Source organism: Macaca fascicularis, chromosome 6, assembly GCF_037993035.2.
Source record: "Macaca fascicularis isolate 582-1 chromosome 6, T2T-MFA8v1.1".
NCBI classification, from domain to species: domain Eukaryota; kingdom Metazoa; phylum Chordata; class Mammalia; order Primates; family Cercopithecidae; genus Macaca; species Macaca fascicularis.
Window position 1 is genome coordinate 102,571,122 of NC_088380.1, and position 10,828 is coordinate 102,581,949.

At 57.9% G+C, this 10,828-nt stretch overlaps 1 protein-coding gene across 14 annotated transcripts in view; it reads left to right on the top strand.

The window, feature by feature from the left end:
• Positions 1 to 1,793, top strand: part of LOC135971365 (SH3 domain and tetratricopeptide repeat-containing protein 1-like) — a 52,182-nt gene extending 50,389 nt beyond the window's left edge. For all 14 annotated transcript variants that reach the window (XM_073993957.1, XM_073993956.1, XM_073993955.1 and 11 more), the window contains one exon: positions 1,394 to 1,793. The gene's annotated coding sequence lies outside the window, so the exon portion shown is untranslated. The remainder of the gene's footprint in view (positions 1 to 1,393) is intronic.
• Positions 1,794 to 10,828: the final 9,035 nt, after the last annotated feature.

Consider the following 10,828-nt stretch of genomic DNA (forward strand, 5'->3'; position numbering starts at 1 on the left):
GAAAAAGCCGGGCTGCATGGGGCCTGGAAGGCTGGCAGAGAGGCAGGGGTAAATGGGCATCTTTGCCGATTGCCTCTAAAAAGGGGTCCCCTTTAGTCTACACGTGAGAGCGAGCCCTGGAATAGGTAGGATTAGGTGTGTCCTGGCTCAGCCTGCCACTCACTAGCTGCTGCACACACTACAGGCACATGGAAATGCACACGCAAATGCACACGGGCACAGGCACACGCACACACAGACACGCACACACACACAGGCATGCACACAGGCACACAAACACGCACAGACACACAGGCACCCAAATATGCACAGACACATGCACAGGCACACGCAGAGACATATGCATTGGCTGGCTCCTTCCTGTTTAGTTGGGATGCCCCCACCCCTTCAGGAAGCCTTTGCCTTCCACCCCCGGCTGAGTCTGGGGCCTCCTGGGCCCCCCACAGGCTCCTGGGCTTCCCTCTGCCACAGCCCGGGCCACCCTGTGTGGTCAGTGTTCACTCCCAGGTCCCTCAGACTGGGAGCAAGGACATTAGGCTCAGCCACGTACCCAGCACAGAGTCCAGTGTTCGGCTGGGCCGAGGGGCATTGGATGAGCAGTGGCGGTGACTCGGGGCCTTCTCACGCCCCTGCGCCGTGTGTGGGGCGGGGCAGTGGGGGAATGGACTGCTGCATCTTGGACTTTGTCCTTGGCCCTGGGAGTCATCTTGAGATGGTAAAGAGGGACAGGCTAGGCATGGGTCTTAGAGAGGTCCCTTGGGTGACCCCATGTGGAGGAGGCGCCTGGGGAGAAGCCGGGTGGGGGATGGGAGGGTCAAGGAGGAGGTCTGGGAGATGGCATCCCAACCCAGGGATGGTGAATTTGAGCCAAAGATGCATTGAAAATGGGAGTGGATGTCTGGGGAGTCACACTCCGTCAATATTTCAGGGAACATTGCCAGAGAGAACACCTGTGAGATGGTTTTGTACCTGGCCTGTCCCGTGGAGGGCCTGGAAATGGTCAGCATGGACAGGGGCCAGAGGGGAGCCTGGGTCACTCAACGCTGTGCCCCTGCTGTGGCTTGGAGCCACGGGCCCTGCATGGAACTCTCAGAGCAGGCAGGATCTGCCCTGACCTCAGCCCATGGGGAAAGCAGCCACTGCCTGCAGAGAGGGTGGCACTGGGGCAGGAGACTTGGGGTGAGTGGGGCGTAGGGGCAGTCAGGAAGGCTTCCAGGGGTGTCAGGGTCATCCCCACCTCCTGCAGCTGAGACCACAGCAGTGTCACAGGCTTCAGGGTTCATGGGGTGAGCCAGCATTGGCTGGACATGTGGAATGACCTGGAGACAGGAACGGCCTCTGGGAAGACGGGCTCCGAGTCCCCCTTTTGCTGAGCATGACCTGTCCCCTTCAGGACCCGTTTGATGCAGCCAGGTACTACCAGCTGGCACTGGCAGCCGCCGTGGACCTGGGCAACAAGAAGGCACAGCTGAAGATCTACACGCGGCCGGCCACCATCTCCCACAACTTCCTCCTGGACCGTGAGAAGTCGCTCTTCTTCTACCAGAAGGCCAGGACCTTCGCCACAGAGCTCAACGTCCACAGGGTCAACCTGCCTCCTCTGCCACTCTGCGGGTGGGCCCCCTGGTTGGCCCCCAGCCACCCTCGCTGAGGACAGCATCCGAGGGAGTGGGTTTTGTGCAAGGAGGATGGTCTCCTCCCTCTCCTGGTGTCTCCCGTGGCTCATTTTCTGGGAAATGGAGGCATGAAAGCAGGGTTCAAATAGCAATAAATGGTTTTTTTTTACAATAACATACCGAAGTCCCCAGGGCATCCTTCCCTGTGTGCTTCCTGGGCTGTGTCTGGGGGCCATCTCCTTCCCTGGTGGCAGCCCGCTGATCTTGGGGATGAGAACAACTGTGAGTCCAACAGACCTGGGCCAGGTCATCATGAGCCTCGGTTTCCTCGGCGGCCAGAGGGGAGATGGTGGTGGAACTCTGGGCAGCTCCTTGCTCTCCCTGCTCAGAGCTCTTGCTGTAGGTCTCGTGCCGCCCTTGCCTTTAACCTTCAGGCCACTGTGCCTGGATGTGGGGGCTGCTAGTGTCCCTGTTCGCCATTGAAGAAATAGAGGCACAGAGAGGTTAGGTGTCTGGCCCACCGTCACACAGCAGGTAGGGGCGGAGATGCAGAGCCCAGTACACTGACCACCACACCACCCTGCCAGCCTGCAGCCAGGAAGATGTCCCCCATTAGGACCCAAGGTCAGCTCCTGGACCTCTCTTGTGGTGTCAGGAGAGCCACAAGCCAGTGAGGGTGGCCCCAGGGATCCCTCACTCAGTGTCCTCTGCTCCTAGGCTTGGTTGGGCCGGGCCTGGCCAGTCCCACCTCTGACCACCGGTCAGCCCTGCGGGAAGTGAGATGCGGGGATCTCTGCCTGTGTAGATGCTGCTACCCAGTATTGAAAGCCTTATCTGGGCTGCCCCCCAGCCGTCCCCACATACCCCTCCCCTTCCAGCCTCCGGCCCTCATCCCAGTCCCTGGAAACCCAGGTTTTCCTTCTTGGAATCTCTGGGCCCAAGGAACACAGCTCACACGGTCTCTGCCAGTTTACGGCAAGGAAACCGAGGTTAGAGACTGTGGGTGTCCCACGTGATTCTCACATACACTGCACTCTCCCAGGCCGCTCTTTTAAACACTTTAAATGAGGTAACTTTCACATCGCATGCAATGAACTATTTCAACGCAAATAATGTGGCATTTGTGCATTCACAGTCCTGTGCAACCACTCACGCCATCAAGTTTCATAAATGTATTCATCTCCCCAGAAGAAACCTCCCATCCTCACTAAGCTGTTACCTCTCCTTTGTATCCCCCAAGCCCCTTGTTTAATGGAAGGGGAAACTGAGGCCCAGAGAGGGACTTGCCAGTGGGCGGAGCTCTGATAATAAGGAATCAGGCACCCATCTGCTGCTTCAGTCCTGGGTTGGTGTTCCACCGAGCAGAGGTGACAGAGCCAGGAGGTTCTGGGAGCGCCACAGGTGTCACTGGTTCAGTCCTGGGTTGGTTTGCCACCCAGCAGAGGTGACAGAGCCAGGAGGTTCTGGGACCCCATGCTTGCAACCAGAGCCCTGCCCCGAGCCTCCCCACCAGGGGACAGCAGAGAGCTTTCCAGAACGGGCCGCGGGGCTGGCGGGAAGCAGCAGCTCAGAGCTGCTGACAAACCTCACGTTGACCCCAGATCGCTGTCTCTGTGGGTTGGGCTTGGGAATTGGAGAGGAGGCCGCATGACTGGAAACGTGAAGACGGCACGGCCTGGCTGGAGGAGCGGGAAGCGCCGTCACGTTGACTGAGGACACAGACCTCCTGCCCGCTGGGCCGGGCCTGCAGCCATTCTTCTCGGGGTGGGGTCGCAGGTCCGGGTTGCTCTCGGCCCCCGAACTGCCTCAGAATCCGGGGGGCTTTGGAACTGTGCCTTCCCATCTCCACCCACCCTGGCTGGTGCCATGAGGGGCCTGGATCCTGGGATCCTGTTTCTCCTGGACAGCAGAGACTGGGGGACCAGAGGAGATGATGGGTCTTCAAGCCCCACATTCAAACCCCAGCCCACCACGCACAGTCTGGGGGTTCGGGGTGAGGGAGTTGATGTCTCTGAGCCCCAGTTTTGTCACCACTAAAATGAGACCGACATACTGGGGCAGAGTGCCAGCCCCAGGGCTAACCGAGGCCTGTTTCCTACTGACAATCCCGCTTACTCCTAGGAACAGCTCCAACAACCACACACTAGGGGACACTCAACCCAGGCCAGCTTGTCAGAGGCACGTGAACCAGAGCGACTCCATCTTGAATGGGGGCTGGGTAAAGGGAGGCTGAGACCTGCTGGGCCGCATTCCCAGTAGGCTAGGCATTCTTCGTCACAGGATGAGATAGGAGGTCCCCACAAGATACAGGTCATAAAGACCTTGCTGATAAAGCAGGTTGCAATAAAGAAGTTGGCCAAAGCCCCAAACCCAAGATGGCCACGAGAGTGACCTCTGATTGCCCTCACAGCTCATTATGTGCTAATTATAATGCCTTAACTGCTACAAGACACTCCCACCAGCGCCACGACAGTTTACAGATGCCATGGCAACATCTGGAGGTTACCCTACACGGTCTCAGAAGGGAAGGCAGAAACTCTCAGTTCTGGGAATTGCCCACCCCTTTCCTGGAACACTCATGAATCGTCCAACCCTTGTTTAGCGTATGATCAAGAAATAACCATGAAAATGGGCAACCAGCAGCTTTTGAGGCCACTCTGCCTGTGGAGCAGCCATTCTTTTTTTTTCTTTTTTTTTTTTTTTGAGATGGAGTCTTGCTCTGTTGGCCGAACTAGAATGCAATGGCATGATCTTGGCTCACTACAACCTCCGCCTCCTGGGTTAAGCGATTCTCCTGCCTCAGCCTTCCTAGTAGCTGGGATTACAGGCACCTGCCACCACACCGTTAATGTTTTGTATTTTTAGTGGAGACAGGGTTTTGCCATGTTGGACCAGGCTGGTCTCGAACTTCTCACCTCAGGTGATCCACCTGCCTCGGCATCCCAAAGTTCTAGGATTACAGGAGTGAGCCGCTGCGCCCGGCCAGAGTAGCCATTCTTTTATTCCTTTTCTTTCCTCATAAAGTTGCTTTCACTTGATGGACTCGCCCCGAATTCTTTCTTCTGTGAGATCCAAGAAACCTCTCTTGGAGTCTGGATCGGGACCCCTTTCCAGTAACAAACTTGCTTAACCTCTCAGACCCCTCGTCTCTTCATCTGTAACCAGAGATAAAGCCTCCCCCGAGGTTCCAACAGTGAGGAGAGAACGCATGGAAAAGAGGGGCACAGAGTTGGTGTGCAGAACCAATATCACAGACTGGGTGTCAAGCCACTGTCATATTGGAAGTAATATCACGCTCTCCCCTAGAAGTTATGAGGAACAATATCACACCGGGGTGTGTACACCCCGTGTGTTTTTGGAAGCAATGTCATTCTCTCTTCTTCTAGGTTTTAGGATTCATATCACAGGCGGGGTGTACACATCATCCACTCACCCCCTGGATATCAGGAACCATATCACAGAAGAGTTGTCCACCCCCTTCGATATTGTCAGCAATGTCATCTTCTTCCCGCCTGGATATTAGGAACGATACCCCGGGGTTGGGGGCGGTGTACACCCACTGTGATATCGAAAGTAAAATCAGCCTCTTTCCCGCTGGATATTAGAAACTATATCACAGGTGTGTGTGCACCTTCTGGGATATTGGGAGTACTGTCAGCCTCCACCCCTCTGCATATTAGGGACAATATACAGGGGACAGGGTGGTTACACACCCTGCGATATTGAGAATAATATTCTTCTCTTTCCCCTGTACATTAGGAACCACATCACAGGGGTCTGTACACCTTCTGCGATATTGGGATTAATGTGATCGTCTCCCCCAACTGAATGTCAAAAACGATATCACAGAAGGGTGTACACCCCCTGCAATATGGCCAGTAATATCATCGTCTCTACCTTTGGATCCTAGGAACAACATCACAGAGGTTGTGTATACTCCCCAGCAATATTGGGCATAATGTTATCCTCTCTTCCCCTGGATATTAGGAACGATATCCCTGGTGGTGGGAGGTGGAGTACATTAAGAACAACATCACTGAGTGGGTGTACACCCCCTGCGGTATTGGGTGTAATATCATCCTCTTTTCCCTAGGATATAAAGAACAATATCACAGGAGGGGTGTACAGCCACAGCCCCTCCGTTATTGGGAGTAATAGCGTCTTCTCCCACACTCGATATAGGAACAATATCCTAGGGTGGGTGTACATCCCCTGCGATATTGGGCATATTGTCATCGTCTCCCAACGTGAATATTGGGTGCAGTGTCCCAGGGGGGTGTACACCTTCTTCGATTTTGGGAGTAATATCATCCTCTCCCCTCAGGATTGTAGGCAAAATATCGAAGGGGTTTTACACTTTGTACGATATGGGCAGTAACAACATCCTCTCCCTACCTGGATGTAAGGAACTATATCACGGCCGGCTGTACACTTCTTGCCATACTGGGAGTCTTATCATCCTCTCCTATCATGGATATGAAGAAAAATATTACAAAGGAGGTGTACACCCCCTGAGATATTGAGAGTAATATTATGCTCTCCCCTTCGGGATATTAGGAACAATATTGCAGGAGGTGTGTACAACCCCTGTGATATTGGGAGTCATATCATCCTCTCCCCCTGAATATAAGAAACAATATCACAGGAGGAGGTACCTCCCCCTGTGATATTGGGAGTCATATCGTGTTATTCGGAACAATAGCACAGTGGGTGTGTACAACCCCTGCGACATTGCCACTAGTATCATCGTCTCTCTCCCAGGATATAAGGAACAATATCATAAGGGGGTGTACACCCCTGCGATATTGGCGGTAATATCTTCCTCTCCCTGGCTGGCTATTAGGAACAATGTCACAGAAGAGGTGTACACCCCCTGCTTTAATGGGAGTGATATCATCCTCTCCGTCCCTGGATATTAGGAACAATATCACCAAGGAGTGTACACCTCCTGCAATATTGAGACTGATATCATCCTCTCGCCAGCTGGATAGTAGGAATCATATAACAGGGGTGGTGTACAACCCAAGCGAAATCGGAAGAAACATCACCCTCTCCACATTTGGATGTCAGGGAAAATAACACGGTGGCGGTCCACGCCCACGGTGATATTGGGAGTCATATAAACCTCTCCCACCCTGGATAGAAGGAAAAAGCTGACCGACGGCATGTACACACACTGCGGTAGTTTCAATAATGTCATGCTTTACCCCCTGGCTACTAGGAATAACATCATAGAGGGGTTTACAATTTCTGCGACACTGGGAGTAATATAATCCTCTCCTGCAGGATATCAGAAACAAGATTATTAATTATTAATATTAATAAATATAAAAATTAATATTAATCACAGATATTTAAAATCACAATTAAGATACTATAAACACTGGTGAAAAATGTTAACGATTAGTATTAATAATTAATAATATTAACACAATTAATAATAAAATAATGATATCAACAACTAATGTGACTTAAATCAATACTAAGGGATGTTGGCAAAAAATTAATAATTAATATTAAGAAATAATAATATTGATAAATGACATTAATATTAAACAATAATTCTTGGAGTAGATCATAATCTATTTCAAACAATTATCAGTAATTAATAGAAAATTATTAATTGATAGTATTACTGATAATTATTAAAATCGATCATTGATGCATAATAATTAATTATATTATTGCTCCTAGAGCAATACACTGAGGGTGTACACCCGTCTGTGAAACAGTACATTACTTCCAGAGAGGCAGATGATACTACTCAAAATATAGGAACCAGGCTGTGAGTCCACCATGGCTCCCAATAGCCAAAGGGGGGAGAGGGGGTGGCTATTGGTCCCCACCTCGCGGGGGGTGGCTCACCCCCCTGCGAGGTGGCTCCCAATAGCCAAGGGGGGGAGAGGGGGTGGCTATTGGTCCCCACCTCGCGGGGGGTGGCTCACCCCCCTGCGAGGTGGCTCCCAATAGCCAAGGGGGGGAGAGGGGGTGGCTATTGGTCCCCACCTCGCGGGGGTGGCTCACCCCCCTGCGAGGTGGCTCCCAATAGCCAAGGGGGGGAGAGGGGTGGCTATTGGTCCCCACCTCGCGGGGGGTGGCTCACCCCCCTGCGAGGTGGCTCCCAATAGCCAAGGGGGGGGAGAGGGGGGTGGCTATTGGTCCCCACCTCGCGGGGGGTGGCTCACCCCCCTGCGAGGTGGCTCCCAATAGCCAAGGGGGGGAGAGGGGGTGGCTATTGGTCCCCACCTCGCGGGGGGTGGCTCACCCCCCTGCGAGGTGGCTCCCAATAGCCAAGGGGGGGAGAGGGGGTGGCTATTGGTCCCCACCTCGCGGGGGGTGGCTCACCCCCCTGCGAGGTGGCTCCCAATAGCCAAGGGGGGGAGAGGGGGTGGCTATTGGTCCCCACCTCGCGGGGGGTGGCTCACCCCCCTGCGAGGTGGCTCCCAATAGCCAAGGGGGGGAGAGGGGGTGGCTATTGGTCCCCACCTCGCGGGGGGTGGCTCACCCCCCTGCGAGGTGGCTCCCAATAGCCAAGGGGGGGAGAGGGGGTGGCTATTGGTCCCCACCTCGCGGGGGGTGGCTCACCCCCCTGCGAGGTGGCTCCCAATAGCCAAGGGGGGAGAGGGGGTGGCTATTGGTCCCCACCTCGCGGGGGGTGGCTCACCCCCCTGCGAGGTGGCTCCCAATAGCCAAGGGGGGGAGAGGGGGTGGCTATTGGTCCCCACCTCGCGGGGGGTGGCTCACCCCCCTGCGAGGTGGCTCCCAATAGCCAAGGGGGGGAGAGGGGGTGGCTATTGGTCCCCACCTCGCGGGGGGTGGCTCACCCCCCTGCGAGGTGGCTCCCAATAGCCAAGGGGGGGGAGAGGGGGTGGCTATTGGTCCCCACCTCGCGGGGGGTGGCTCACCCCCCTGCGAGGTGGCTCCCAATAGCCAAGGGGGGGAGAGGGGGTGGCTATTGGTCCCCACCTCGCGGGGGGTGGCTCACCCCCTGCGAGGTGGCTCCCAATAGCCAAGGGGGGAGAGGGGGTGGCTATTGGTCCCCACCTCGCGGGGGGTGGCTCACCCCCCTGCGAGGTGGCTCCCAATAGCCAAGGGGGGGAGAGGGGGTGGCTATTGGTCCCCACCTCGCGGGGGGTGGCTCACCCCCTGCGAGGTGGCTCCCAATAGCCAAGGGGGGGAGAGGGGGTGGCTATTGGTCCCCACCTCGCGGGGGGTGCTCACCCCCTGCGAGGTGGCTCCCAATAGCCAAGGGGGGAGAGGGGGTGGCTATTGGTCCCCACCTCGCGGGGGGTGGCTCACCCCCCTGCGAGGTGGCTCCCAATAGCCAAGGGGGGGAGAGGGGGTGGCTATTGGTCCCCACCTCGCGGGGGGTGGCTCACCCCCTGCGAGGTGGCTCCCAATAGCCAAGGGGGGGAGAGGGGGTGGCTATTGGTCCCCACCTCGCGGGGGGTGGCTCACCCCCCTGCGAGGTGGCTCCCAATAGCCAAGGGGGGGAGAGGGGGTGGCTATTGGTCCCCACCTCGCGGGGGGTGGCTCACCCCCTGCGAGGTGGCTCCCAATAGCCAAGGGGGGGAGAGGGGGTGGCTATTGGTCCCCACCTCGCGGGGGGTGGCTCACCCCCCTGCGAGGTGGCTCCCAATAGCCAAGGGGGGAGAGGGGGTGGCTATTGGTCCCCACCTCGCGGGGGGTGGCTCACCCCCCTGCGAGGTGGCTCCCAATAGCCAAGGGGGGGAGAGGGGGTGGCTATTGGTCCCCACCTCGCGGGGGGTGGCTCACCCCCCTGCGAGGTGGCTCCCAATAGCCAAGGGGGGAGAGGGGGTGGCTATTGGTCCCCACCTCGCGGGGGGTGGCTCACCCCCCTGCGAGGTGGCTCCCAATAGCCAAGGGGGGGAGAGGGGGTGGCTATTGGTCCCCACCTCGCGGGGGGTGGCTCACCCCCCTGCGAGGTGGCTCCCAATAGCCAAGGGGGGGAGAGGGGGTGGCTATTGGTCCCCACCTCGCGGGGGGTGGCTCACCCCCCTGCGAGGTGGCTCCCAATAGCCAAGGGGGGGAGAGGGGGTGGCTATTGGTCCCCACCTCGCGGGGGGTGGCTCACCCCCCTGCGAGGTGGCTCCCAATAGCCAAGGGGGGGAGAGGGGGGTGGCTATTGGTCCCCACCTCGCGGGGGGTGGCTCACCCCCCTGCGAGGTGGCTCCCAATAGCCAAGGGGGGAGAGGGGGTGGCTATTGGTCCCCACCTCGCGGGGGGTGGCTCACCCCCCTGCGAGGTGGCTCCCAATAGCCAAGGGGGGGAGAGGGGGTGGCTATTGGTCCCCACCTCGCGGGGGGTGGCTCACCCCCCTGCGAGGTGGCTCCCAATAGCCAAGGGGGGGAGAGGGGGTGGCTATTGGTCCCCACCTCGCGGGGGGTGGCTCACCCCCCTGCGAGGTGGCTCCCAATAGCCAAGGGGGGGAGAGGGGGTGGCTATTGGTCCCCACCTCGCGGGGGGTGGCTCACCCCCTGCGAGGTGGCTCCCAATAGCCAAGGGGGGGAGAGGGGGTGGCTATTGGTCCCCACCTCGCGGGGGGTGGCTCACCCCCCTGCGAGGTGGCTCCCAATAGCCAAGGGGGGGAGAGGGGGTGGCTATTGGTCCCCACCTCGCGGGGGGTGGCTCACCCCCCTGCGAGGTGGCTCCCAATAGCCAAGGGGGGAGAGGGGGTGGCTATTGGTCCCCACCTCGCGGGGGGTGGCTCACCCCCCTGCGAGGTGGCTCCCAATAGCCAAGGGGGGGAGAGGGGGTGGCTATTGGTCCCCACCTCGCGGGGGGTGGCTCACCCCCCTGCGAGGTGGCTCCCAATAGCCAAGGGGGGGAGAGGGGGTGGCTATTGGTCCCCACCTCGCGGGGGGTGGCTCACCCCCCTGCGAGGTGGCTCCCAATAGCCAAGGGGGGGAGAGGGGGTGGCTATTGGTCCCCACCTCGCGGGGGGTGGCTCACCCCCCTGCGAGGTGGCTCCCAATAGCCAAGGGGGGGAGAGGGGGTGGCTATTGGTCCCCACCTCGCGGGGGGTGGCTCACCCCCCTGCGAGGTGGCTCCCAATAGCCAAGGGGGGGAGAGGGGGTGGCTATTGGTCCCCACCTCGCGGGGGGTGGCTCACCCCCCTGCGAGGTGGCTCCCAATAGCCAAGGGGGGGAGAGGGGGTGGCTATTGGTCCCCACCTCGCGGGGGGTGGCTCA